Here is a 14,535-nt window from a genome sequence, read left to right on the forward strand (position 1 = left end):
AGAAGCATCTGATGACGTGTACTGAAAGAGATCTCAGAAGACCTGTGATCAAGAACTGTTGGTTTGCATAAAGCTAGAAAAGGTAATAAAGTTATCTTGAAGCGCTTAAATATTAATCTGTGCACAGTGAGACAAACTGTCTATAAATGGAGATGATTTAGTACTATAGGTACTCTCACTAGAAGTGGCCATTAGATATTCATCTGTCCACAGTGAGACAAACTGTCTATAAATGGAGATGATTTAGTACTATAGGTACTCTCACTAGAAGTGGCCATTAGATATTCATCTGTCCACAGTTAGACAAACTGTCTATAAATGGAGATGATTTAGTACTATAGGTACTCTCACTAGAAGTGGCCGTTAGATATTCATCTGTCCACAGTTAGACAAACTGTCTATAAATGGAGGTGATTTAGTACTATAGGTACTCTCTCTAGAAGTGGCCGTTAGATATTCATCTGTCCACAGTTAGACAAACTGTCTATAAATGGAGGTGATTTAGTACTATAGTTACTCTCACTAGAAGTGTCCGTTAGATATTCATCTGTGCACAGTTAGACAAACTGTCTATAAATGGAGATGATTTAGTACTATAGGTACTCTCTCTAGAAGTGGCCGTTAGATATTCATCTGTCCACAGTTAGACAAACTGTCTATAAATGGAGGTGATTTAGTACTATAGGTACTCTCTCTAGAAGTGGCCGTTAGATATTCATCTGTCCACAGTTAGACAAACTGTCTATAAATGGAGGTGATTTAGTACTATAGGTACTCTCTCTAGAAGTGGCCGTTAGATATTCATCTGTCCACAGTTAGACAAACTGTCTATAAATGGAGGTGATTTAGTACTATAGTTACTCTCACTAGAAGTGTCCGTTAGATATTCATCTGTGCACAGTTAGACAAACTGTCTATAAATGGAGGTGATTTAGTACTATAGGTACTCTCTCTAGAAGTGGCCGTTAGATATTCATCTGTCCACAGTTAGACAAACTGTCTATAAATGGAGGTGATTTAGTACTATAGTTACTCTCACTAGAAGTGTCCGTTAGATATTCATCTGTGCACAGTTAGACAAACTGTCTATAAATGGAGATGATTTAGTACTATAGGTACTCTCTCTAGAAGTGGCCATTAGATATTCATCTGTCCACAGTTAGACAAACTGTCTATAAATGGAGGTGATTTAGTACTATAGGTACTCTCTCTAGAAGTGGCCGTTAGATATTCATCTGTCCACAGTTAGACAAACTGTCTATAAATGGAGATGATTTAGTACTATAGGTACTCTCTCTAGAAGTGGCCGTTAGATATTCATCTGTCCACAGTTAGACAAACTGTCTATAAATGGAGATTATTTAGTACTATAGGTACTCTCACTAGAAGTGGACGTTAGATATTCATCTGTCCACAGTTAGACAACATGAAAACATCATCCCACCGGTGAAGTACGGTGGAGGGAGCATCATGATTTGGGGCTGCTTTGCTGCTTCGGGGACTGGACCGCTTGCCAGCATCAAAGGAAAAATGAATTCCCAAGTTTATCAAGATATCCTACAGGATAATATCAGGGTGGCAGTGTTCCAGCTGAAGATCAGTAGAAGTTGGGTGATGCAGATGGACAATGACCCCAAACATCGACGTAAATCCAAAACAGAATGTGAAATTGGAATTTGAACTATTCATTAATTTCAGTCATTAACTCTATAATGCCACATAGACATGACAAGTCCATGAAACTATAGCAACATCAATAACTGGTCTGTAAGTGGAAATCATTCACTGTCCAAGTTAGCAAAAGTATTCTCAGTTCATCCAAGCATGAATTTGCAGTGAAAGTGTGAGATGCTCCTGTAGTGTGCCAGACAGAATGCACCTGTCAGTAACACTATGAACGGCTGCACATTGAGGACAGTCACGCATGACACGCAGATTTACATGCCAGAGCTATTAGCCTTGAGCGAGATTATTCCAGAGCCGTGACCGTTAACTGCCTCCAGTGACACGCAAGTGTCTCTACAAAAGCCAAACTTTGATTTATGGGCTTTTATGATTGTTCTTTTTTTGTCTTCATTTGTGCTCAAGAGGGTTTTTTTGGTCTCTTTCTTTTAATAACAGCAACATTTATTAGATTGATCACTGGCCAACACTTTATAATAATGTCCTATTTTTAGTCATAGTAGTAAATGGGCACACACACACAAACACACACACACACACACACACACACACACATATACACGCACACACAAACACACACAATCACACGCACATACATACACACTCACAAACACACACACAAATATACACACACACCCATATACACACACACACACACATTCACACACAAACACATATATACACAAACACACACACATATATAAACAAACACACACACATACATACACAAACAAACACACACAAACAAACACGCACAATCACATACACACTCACAAACACACACAAACTATATATATAGTAGTAAATGCACACACACACACAAAATTACATATATATATTTTTTCTTTTTTTTGCATTTATTACTATATATATATATATATGTGTGCCAATTATTTTTACACATTTCAATTTCAAAAAACATCCCATCACATTGAATTGTGTAACGTTTACCAAAATTAAATATCTTATTTTCTTAAAGATTACTTTATTTTTTTGTTGCATAATGTTGATTACCACAAATGGCAAATGTGTGTTCCATTGAGTCACTTCCAATGCAAGTCAATGGGGTTTAATCTGTAAACATTCAAATACTGTTTCAAAACTATAGACACATAAACATAAACAATATGTGTGTTAACATGATTTAGTAAAAAAAGTATTTTGCATAACAAAAATGTCTAAATTCCATTCAATGTTAAATGATGAGAGAGAGAGAGAGAGAGAGAGAGAGAGAGAGAGACACTGGTGCAGTGTGGGCAGTCTGTGAACAGTAAACACAGAGGGAGTTAGCAGCCCTACTTATAGTCTGACTTTAAATATTTAACCTTGTAATCTCAGATGGACATACACAATATATGTGTCGTTTGAAAGCTTAGAAGCTCTTCTTTCCAATGCATGTACACATTATGACCAAAACTGAACAAGTTGAGTAACAGCTAAATATATGTCTTTGACAATTATGTTGGTGTTGCTTATATGTCGCGTTTTCCCTTATAACTTCACGAAACATAAATGAAACATAAAATATCACATATCATTATTTAGAGGAGGTGATTATCTTTCAAACGAGTCCACACACAAGATAATCAGATGTATAGATCATTAGATAATCCACATGAAGCACAATGTTACATATGACCACCAGGAGATGGCGCCAAATACACGACACAGACTCAATGATGCCTCAAATGACACAGAATGAAACTCAATGTACATATTATTGCAGTCAGTAAAAACATAAGTCATCAAATAGTCATGTGTCATATGTTGTTGGAAAGATCTCAAAGAGTAAAATATATCCAGATTATTTGTTTTACTCACAGATGAAAATATAGCGAGTAACAGCTAAATATATGTCTTTGACAATTATGTTAGTGTTGCTTATATGCCGCATTTTCACTTATAATGTCAGAAAATATAAACGGAACATAAAATCTCACATATGATTATTTAGAGTCTGTGATTATCTTTCAATCGAGTCCACACAAGATAATCAGATGTATAGATCATTAGATAATCCACATGAAGCACAATGTTACATATGACCACCAGGAGATGGCGCCAGTACACGACACAGACTCAATGATGACTCAAATGACACAGAATGAAACTCATTCTGTGAAATCTCATGACTAAAATCATGTCTGCATGCTATGCAAACCTTTAGTCATTGTTGTGTTTGCATGTGTAATTAGTTCTTATGTACAATTATTATCTTTTATTTGTTTGGAGATGTTTTTGGACACTATGATCAATTATTTTTGTAATGTTGTAACTTTTGATCGCTTTGTCGTATCAACACAATTTTAATAATATAACGCCAAATAAGTTTTATTTTTTTATTTTTTTGTACTTTTTCAACAGTTTATGTCATTATGATACACTCTCAGAACAATTAGAAACATTTTCAGTGCAATGAGACCAAACACTCGACCCTCCATGTTTATATTGTCGAGTTATACGCCTTTAATTTTGGGGTATGCCACTGAAACACCTTCAGAGCTTAAAGGGTTAAACTAGAGTTAACATTGTTACATGGAGAGGATGACTTGAGAAATATACTTTTCCCTTAAATCGTACATTTTAAATGTCTCAATCACTGTATTAGCATTAGCATGCACTGATGTTTCCTAAAGGAAATGTAAATCTTGCAGTGGCTCAAGAATAAGCAGATCTGGGGTTTGTGACTCCGCCCATAGACATCCAGTCTGTTTTGGAAGCCCCGCCCTTTCCCCATGTTTAGTGGAATATCTCGGCCTCTGAGTGGACTACAAATGTGTCTTTTGAAAGCCTCGGGTTTGCAATGATGTATATTTTATCGTCAATATTTAGGAACATATTAAAACAATGGTTTGTTTATAATACTTTTATTATTTACCCAGGCAAACTGAGAGACTGCTAAAGATGGACTGGTTGATTTAGTACATAAAGTATGCGTTGATATAGTGTTTGTGGTCGTGAGCGGAGCGGACACCAGATTTTATTTGATACACTTTTTAAGATTAAATATTGTAATGTTGTAAGTTACATACAGGATAACCCATCAGATGTGGTTTCTAGGTCTTAATTTGTATTCCTCAAGCTATGTGGGAAATCAATATTGTGTTCTGTGAGCTTCCAAATCAATCAACAGGATCGATACACCCAATAGCTCCAATCAATATCTCAGCGGTGACCCAAAAACCAACCCTGGGGGTTTGGTTTCAGTTACCATAGCAAAGCTCTACTGTATGGATTTGACTTATCTGTGGAATCATGAAACCGCAGTGAATGAGTTTGCACGTCTTATTTCGTTGTTTGTGCAATTTCTATAAAATCATTGTAAAATAATTATTCACAGACAGATGGAGAATTCATGGAAGTGTAATTTGCCAAAATGTTTTGCAACCCTGATGATACAATGTCTGATTTAGATTTAGATTTATGATTGAATGCGAAATGATCCATAAATTCACAAAAACCATCAGTGTGTGATCAGGATGGAGTGCTGAGTGACTCCAGTCTGGTCTCCTTAGCAACCAAATTGGCCCGGTTGCTAGGGAGGGTCTGTGTATCTCAGCGAGTATTGATGCTGACTTTCACCGCTGGAGTCGTGAGTTTGAATCCAGGGCATGCTGAGTGACTCCAGCCTGGTCTCCTTAGCAACCAAATTGGCCCGGTTGCTAGGGAGGGTCTGAGTATCTCAGCAAGTATTGACGCTGACTATCACACCTGGAGTTGCGAGTTTGAATCCAGGGCATGCTGAGTGACTCCAGCCTGGTCTCCTAAGCAACCAAATTGGCCCGGTTGCTAGGGAGGGTCTGTGTATCTCAGCGAGTATTGACGCTGACTATCACACCTGGAGTCGCGAGTTTGAATCCAGGGCGTGCTGAGTGACTCCAGCCAGGTTTCCTTAGCAACCAAATTGGCCCGGTTGCTAGGGAGGGTCTGAGTATCTCAGCAAGTATTGACACTGACTATCACACCTGGAGTCGTGAGTTTGAATCCAGGGCGTGCTGAGTGACTCCAGCCAGGTCTCCTTAGCAACCAAATTGGCCTGGTTGCTAAGGAGGGTCTGAGTATCTCAGTGAGTATTGATGCCGACTTTCACCGCTGGAGTCACGAGTTTGAATCCAGACCGTGCTGAGTGACTCCAGCCAGGTCTCCTTAGCAACCAAATTGGCCCGGTTGCTAGGGAGGGTCTGAGTATCTCAGTGAGTATTGACGCTGACTTTCACCGCTGGAGTCGCGAGTTTGAATCCAGGGCGTGCTGAGTGATTCCAGCCTGGTCCCTTAGCAACCAAATTGGCCCGGTTGCTAGGGAGGGTCTGAGTATCTCAGCAAGTATTGACGCTGACTTTCACTGCTGGAGTCGTGAGTTTGAATCCAGGGCATGCTGAGTGACTCCAGCCTGGTCTCCTTAGCAACCAAATTGGCCCGGTTGCTAGGAAGGGTCTGAGTATCTCAGCGAGTATTGACGCTGACTTTCACCGCTGGAGTCGCGAGTTTGAATCCAGGGCGTGCTGAGTGACTCCAGCCTGGTCTCCTTAGCAACCAAATTGGCCCGGTTGCTAGGGAGGGTCTGAGTATCTCAGCGAGTATTGACACTGACTATCACACCTGGAGTCACGAGTTTGAATCCAGGGCGTGCTGAGTGACTCCAGCCAGGTCTCCTTAGCAACCAAATTGGTCCGGTTGCTAGGGAGGGTCTGAGTATCTCAGCGAGTATTGACGCTGACTTTCACACCTGGAGTCGCGAGTTTGAATCCAGGGCATGCTGAGTGACTCCAGCCAGGTCTCCTAAGCAACCAAATTGGCCAGGTTGCTAGGGAGGGTAGAGTCACATGGGGTAACCTCCTCGTGGTGGTGATTAGTGGTTCTCTCTCAATGGGTCGTTTGGTGAGTTGTGTGTGGATCGTGGAGAGTAGCATAATCCTCCACATGCTGTGAGTCTCCTCGGTGTCGTGCACAATGAGTCACGTGATCAGATGCGCGGATTGATGGTCTCAGAAGTGGAGGCAACTGAGACTTGTTCTCCGCCACCTGGATTGAGGCGAGTAACCGCGCCACCACGAGGACCTGCTAAGTAGTGGGAATTGAGCATTCCATAATTGTGAGAAAAGTGGATAATAATAATAATAATAATAATAATAATAATAATATTAAAATCAGTTTTTTGCTTTGTTATTATTAAGTATGGAGTGCAACATAAACAGTGAAAAATACTTTCCGAATGCGCTGTACATTTAGATATATAGATTAAAATAATGAATCACAATTCATTTAGTTTTTCCAGTAATTTCAATAACAACATTTGTTGAAGGTATTCGTTCGGTTGATTAAAGAATATTAAAGAATATCAATATGAGGTTCAATTAATTAACATCAACTAACACTGAACAATACTTTCATCATTTATTAATCTTAGATAATGTTACAATGTTACAACATATAAATCAAAAGTTGTGTTGCTTACAGTATGAACTAACATATATAAACAATATAATTAACTAAGATTAATAAATGCTGTAAAAAAACTATAATTCATTGTTAGTTCATGATACTTGATGCATTAACTATTGTTAACAATTTGAACCTTATTACAAAGTGTGTGTGTGTATGTAATTATGTGTGTGTTTGTGTGTGTATGTAATGATGTGTGTGTGTGTGTGTGTGTGAGTGTATGTAATGATGTGTGTATGTAATGATGTGTGTGTGTGTGTAATGATGTGTGTGTGTATGTAATGATGTGTGTATGTAATGATGTGTGTGTGTATGTAATGATGTGTGTGTGTAATGATGTGTGTGTGTGTAATGATGTGTGTGTAATGATGTGTGTGTGTGTAATGATGTGTGTGTGTATGTAATGATGTGTGTGTGTGTGTGAGTGTATGTAATGATGTGTGTATGTAATGATGTGTGTATGTAATGATGTGTGTGTGTGTAATGATGTGTGTGTGTGTATGTAATGATGTGTGTGTGTGTGTGAGTGAGTGTATGTAATGATGTGTGTGTGTGTGAGTGAGTGTATGTAATGATGTGTGTTGTGTGTGTTTGTGAGTGTATGTAATGATGTGTGTATGTAATGATGTGTGTGTGTGTGTGTGAGTGAGTGTATGTAATGATGTGTGTATGTAATGATGTGTGTGTGTGTGAGTGTGTGTATGTAATGATGTGTGTATGTAATGATGTGTGTGTGTGTGTGAGTGTATGTAATGATGTGTGTATGTAATGATGTGTGTGTGTAATGATGTGTGTGTATGCAATGATGTGTGTGTGTGTGTAATGATTTAATGATGTGTGTGTATGTAATGATGTAATGATGTGTGTGTATGTAATGATGTGTGCGTGTGTGTATGTAATGATGTATGTGTGTGTATGTAATGATGTGTGTGTAATGATGTGTGTGTGTGTAATGATGTGTATGTAATGATGTGTGTGTGTGTGTGTGTGTGTGTGTGTGTGTGTGTGAAATGATGAGTATGAATGTACTTATAGTAATATATTTTGGACTTTTTATGGTGAGGCTTCTCAAAAAACTCTTTATTTTTTTAATATATTGTTTTTATATTATTATAGCAAATTAGATTATTCGTTTGTGTAATTGGTGTATAATTATTGCAGTTTTCATGAGCTCATATTAATTCAAAGACTATATGAGGTAACTGCACTTAAAGGCTCATTTAAAGCCCTGATCTGCACTTTCACCCACATTCATTTAAATACTGACTCAAATCTTGACGAGGAATAAAAATATTATTTGTCAACATCCTCACATTGTCCCAAACATGCAGCTTGATTGATTGATTGATTGAGTGATTGATTGATCTTGTCTGCAGCTGTTGGCCATTGATCTACTGATGAATCGAGTTCTGTGTTGGCAGGCATTGATTGGTCGGCTGAATGGAGGTATTGATCAGTAGTATTGATGTCTGTGTGTAAGCTCCTCCCCTCGGCTCAGTGCTGTGTTAGATCAGTGAGTGAACACACCACAATAACATGCTTTAAGACCACGAGAGATTCCCACAAACACATGGTATGTACGGTTTCAGTTTATATACATTTATATATATCTGTTTACAGTAGTTAGGACTGGTGAAGATACTTGTTACATAATGCTGACTGTAGATGTGGCAATGAGTTTAGATTAATGTATATCATGTATAAGGGCAATGCATAGTTTATAGATATTTTATGTAGTCTCTCAGTTAACACGAGCTCATTACAATCTGCATAAATATAACAGATAATATTAGACAAATGTGGATTAAAGACAAACTATAAAAAGTAAAATTGCAAGTTTTTTTTAATGCATTATATTTGATACATTCGGCTTTAAAGGTCATTATCCAACAAACACTATAATGACATTTAAAAAAGGATCTTGTGGTGATGACATCATCATCATAATAGCTTGTGATGTTCAATAATGAGATTTGCATAATGATAAGAGCGGCTGCATATATGAAAATACACATAATTATTAGTTCACACTTTAAATATCTCTTATAGAAAGTATATGTCAGATGCTCTGTGATGTGTTTTGTGGTGTGCATGAATGTAATGTAATGAAGATTGAGAAATATTCCTCAAAAGTCTGTTTTATCGTGTTTAATACATGCATTTTCAATATAATAATATACAATATTTGAATCAAGCACAAGTTGCTTATATTCAGCAAATACTCATTTTAAAATATCAGTAACAATATAATCATTACTGTCACTTTTACTTTATTAAAATAAGCTGTAATCCCAACATAAGAGTCATTTTTAAATAGATCGATATAAACAATGAAGCCACTTTTCACTAATAACTACTAGATCAGATATGGGCAACATACGGCCCGCGGGTCGCATCAGGCCCTCCACGTGGTTTAATGTGGCCCGCGGCTCATTTATCGTAAAAGCCTTTTTATTTTTCATAGGATATTTCAGTTAACTTGCATTGGGACGTCACGCGCCTCCACAAGCGTTTAACATGCTCAGGGTTGCCAGATAAGAGACGAAACACCCCCAGTTTGAGATTTATACTTGCGCAAGTTGGAAATATTTTATTTATTTATTAAATAAAATAATAAATAAATACATTTTGTATGTATTAAATTTACATTTATTAAAAAAAATTGTAATTTAATTAATACATTTTATTTTTTACTTATTTTGTGCAATCTGGCAACCATGCATCTCGCTTTCTTCTTTGAACAAATGTAGCGATCTGTAATGCAACATTCTGCTCAAGGAAAAGTGTTTTACGGCTACTCTGTGTCCATTCTTGAGGCTGCTTGTGATGTTTGGTGCTACTTTGCAGGTAAACCTTCTCAGTGATTAAATTAAATTAAATATAAAAGTAGATCTCGGCATCATTGACATGCGAGTGTAACGGGAGCCAGCTGGTAGATAGCGGTGCAGTGTTAGCTGTAGCTGTAGCCTTTAGCTTCCTTGTTAGAGCACCTGCCTCCCACGCTGGAGACGTTGGTTCAAGTCCCGTACGGAGCGGGTCAAACAGGAGCGCCAAATTGGTGCCGTGACCCAGATGTGAGGTTTAGGGGGGTGAGTGTAATGGGAGCCAGCTGGTAGATAGTGGTGCAGTGTTAGCTGTAGCTTTTAGCTTCCTTGTTAGAGCACCCGCCTCCCACGCGTGGTTCAAGTTGGTTCAAGTCCCGTACGGAGCGGGTCAAACAGGAGCGTCAAATTGGTGCCGTGACCCGGATGTAAGTGAGGTTTAGGGGGGTGAGTGTAACGGGAGCCAGCTGGTAGATAGCGGTGCAGTGTTGGCTGTAGCTGTAGCCTTTAGCGTCCTTGTTAGAGCACCTGCCTCCCACGCTGGAGACGCTGGTTCAAGTCCCGTACGGAGCGGGTCAAACAGGAGCGTCAAATTGGTGCCGTGACCCGGATGTAAGTGAGGTTTAGGGGGGTGATTGTAACGGGAGCCAGCTGGTAGATAGTGGTGCAGTGTTAGCTGTAACTGTAGCCTTTAGCTTCCTTGTTAGAGCACCCGCCTCCCACGCCGGTGACGTTGGTTCAAGTCCCGTACGGAGCGGGTCAAACAGGAGCGTCAAATTGGTGCCGTGACCCGGATGTAAGTGAGGTTTAGGGGGTGAGTGTAACGGGAGCCAGCTGGTAGATAGCGGTGCAGTGTTAGCTGTAGCCTTTAGCTTCCTTGTTAGAGCACCCGCCTCCCACGCCGGTGACGTTGGTTCAAGTCCCATATGGAGCGGGTCAAACAGGAGCGTCAAATTGGTGCCGTGACCCGGATGGAAGTGAGGTTTACGTTGGTGAGTGTAACGGGAGCCAGCTGGTAGATAGAGGTGCAGTGTGTAAACCTCACTCTCCTGACCTCAAGAGGTGCACTAGCGACTGAAGCTAGAAGCTGTAGCCTTTAGCCTCCTTGTTAGAGCACCTGCCTCCCAAGCCAGAGACCTAGGTTCGAGTCCCGTATGGAGCGGGTAGAACAAGAGCGTCACACGATCAAAAGCAAGCCAGAGACTGCTAGCGTTTTTAGCAACACGCACCTGATCATCTACGTCTATAACAGGGCTGGACTGGGAAGGGAATCGGCCGGAGATTTTACATGGTAACCGTTCGCTGTCCTTTTCTGCATAACGCGGCGGATCATTTTAGCTTACCGCGGCCCGGTTGGCAGCTGACTGACCGGCCCGCTCGATTCTCCCGATGGCCAGTCTGCCCCTGATCGGCCCCAAAGCGTGTCGGCCCACCGGGAAAATGCCCGGTATGCCAGATTACCAGTCCAGCCCTGGTCTAGATGTGGAACACGGGCTAAATATCGAAAGCTCATCATCGATATCATGGATACATATTGATATCAGCCCAATCCAGAGGGAACACATGGTGAATTCGCTTCCAAATTGACATCACAGCTGAACGGGAAATAAAACCGCACTCGTCAAACCATTTCATGGGGTCTTTACCGTCTGTTGAGCGTCCCGTCTGACCTCATCTACTGCCTTCATATTAACAGGACATCTGCACGCTTATGGCAGCATCAACACGGTAATGGATTCTCCGTGTTCAGAACGTTCATGAGGGGGTGTTTTGTTTTCAAAAGTTATTGCTCTTTTAATTCTAGTATGTGATATGTCTTACTCGTGTTTAGCCATGATGAGATGGAGATGATGGTTGCCGGGAAAGATCACGAGATTCTGCGACTGCAAGAGGAAGTACGAAGACTTCAGCGTCTGCTACAGGAAGTGCAGGAAAGAACAGCCAATCACGTCGCACTTCTGCAACAACAACTAGCCAATAAATCGGAAGATATTGAGGTTGCAACATTTTTATGATGTGTGCCTGTTAAAGTGATAGCTCACCCAAATATGTAAATTCAGTCTTTATTTACTGATAATCTTCCGCTTCAAAGCAGCTGGATTTTGTGATGAAAAATGGCGCACTGAACTTTCAATGTAACAATGTTGCGTTTGTGATTTACATACTTTATGTGGGTACGTACTGTATCTTTATGTGTGTTTTATTATTTATAGAGACTTCAGGCCAAATTACAATCACAACAGGATTATGAGAAGATCAAAACGGAGCTCAGGTGGCATAAAATATATTTTCTTCATTAATGATATGCTATTCATAATATTCCAGACTACATGAAAACATCTTTTTTCTCTTTATTTCACCTACAGGATTCTTCGAGCATTGAAGCAGACGGCAACTAACCCTCATGATGTGCCGGTAAGAGAACAGTTTATGTACATTTGAGCTAATAACTCATACCTGGGATTCCCCCGTGGTGGTTTCTGCCTGACTACATTATTTTAAAGAGACAGTACACCCAAAAATGAAAATCCTCTCGTTTACTCACCGTCATGTTATCCCAGATGTGTATGACTTTCTTTCTTCTGCACAACACAAATGAAGCTCGGTAGGTCCATACAATGCAACCGAACTTTGAAGCTCCAAAAAGCACAAAAACGCAGCATAAAAGTAATCCAGCGGTTTAATCCATGTCTTCAGAAGTGATATGATCGGTGTGGGTGAGAAACCGATCAACATTTAAGTCCTTTTTACAATAAATCTCCACTTTCACATTTCTTTTTGCCGATTTGCATTTTTGTGGATATCGCCGCCTACTGGGGAGGGAGGAGAATTAATAGTAAAAACAATGACTTCAATATTGATCTGTTTCTCACCCACACCTATCATGTCGCTTCTGACGACATGGATTAAACCACTGGATTACTTTTGTGCTGCCTTTTATGTGCTTTTTGGAGCTTCAAAGTTCTGGTCACCATTCACTTGCATTGTATGGACCTGCAGAGCTGAAATCTTCTAAAATTCATAATTTGTGTTCAGCAGTTCCACATTTGGGTGGCATGAGGGTGAGCTATCCCTTTAATACCAAATCATTTTCTCAGTCTCAATTACTGCTTGCAGCTATATTTATCATCTCTCTCTCTCTCTCTATATTATCATCTCTCTCTCTCTCTCTCGCACTCTCTCTCTTTCTCTCTCTATATTATCATCTCTCTCTCTCTCTCTCTCTCTCTCTCTCTCATATATATATATATATATATATATATATATATATATATATATATATATATATATATATCCTCTTTTTCTCTCTCTCTCTTTTTCTATATTTATCATCTCTCTCTCTCTCTCTTTCAGGTGTCTTCTCCTCCGCCAGATGTTAGCTGTGTCTTGGAAATGGAAAGTTCAGCTTTATCTTTGAAGTTAACTGTTGAAAATGGTAATGGCTTGTTAAGCAGCAGATTATGCTCATCTTAAAATAAATTCTGTCTTCATCTTGTCAAAGGTGGTTCTTTTTTTTCTTCTTTCTTCTGGCGTTCAGCTGGTCGGCAAGTTGTTGACCGAGGGCTTAAAACTGGCCAGTTGAAACAAACTTTAGTGGTCATCTAAGATCAACAAACTGAACATACAGACTTAAAGTATTAGTTCACCCAAATATTTAAATTCAGTCATTGTTTACTCACCCCTGTTATATCTTGTTATAACCCGACATGACTTTCTTTCTTTTTCTGAACACAAAGGAGTAATTGTGAATAAATGTTGTGCTTCGTTCAAGCGTTCATGATAGGACACGAGAGCAACAGTTCACGCAGACCCTCACGACATAGGGGCGTTCAAGCTGAAACTCGTGGCGATAGTGACAACAGAACACAACACAACTGCACACAAAACACAGAATAGAACTTACTTGAAGAATTGATGCATTTCTGTGCCCAGCCTTATTTTTTGAAAGTTTTTGGACCTGTGCCAGTTCACAGTGGACGGAGTTACTCTCGTGATGCCGAAAATAGAAAACAAGCGATCGATAGAATGTCCCGTCACTCTTCACGGCTGGTTAGGACAAAAACTCTGATTAACAGAGAGAATATATCTTTTATCACGCGTGTTGTTTGCCATCAGGTTAGGACACGGTGTGACTGTGGCGTCCTGTCGCGTCCTCTATGCTTCGGTTTGATTTCAGAGTACTCCGTTCAAAAAAATAAGGCTGGGCATAGAAATGCATCAACTCTTCAGACATGTTTTGTGTGCAGTTGTGTTCTGTCATCACTATCGCTGTTTTTAGATAAATAAAACGAGTTTCGCTTGAACGCCTCTATGTCATGAGGGGTCTTTGTGAACTGTTGCTCTCGTGTCCTATCATGAACACACACAGGAGAGCAACGGTGAACATTTACACTATATAACACATCAGATTTCAGTTTCTCATCAAATCTTATTGTATATTTTCATGACAATCATGAGCTCATGAATAATTAATTAGACTTCTGAATGATACTTTTGTGTTCTTTTGAAGCTTGAAGAGGTGTCACCATAAACTGCCATTGTATGACATCACTGAGCACAACATTTATTCACCATTTCTCCCATATGA

Source organism: Xyrauchen texanus, chromosome 3, assembly GCF_025860055.1.
Source record: "Xyrauchen texanus isolate HMW12.3.18 chromosome 3, RBS_HiC_50CHRs, whole genome shotgun sequence".
NCBI lineage: Eukaryota > Metazoa > Chordata > Actinopteri > Cypriniformes > Catostomidae > Xyrauchen > Xyrauchen texanus.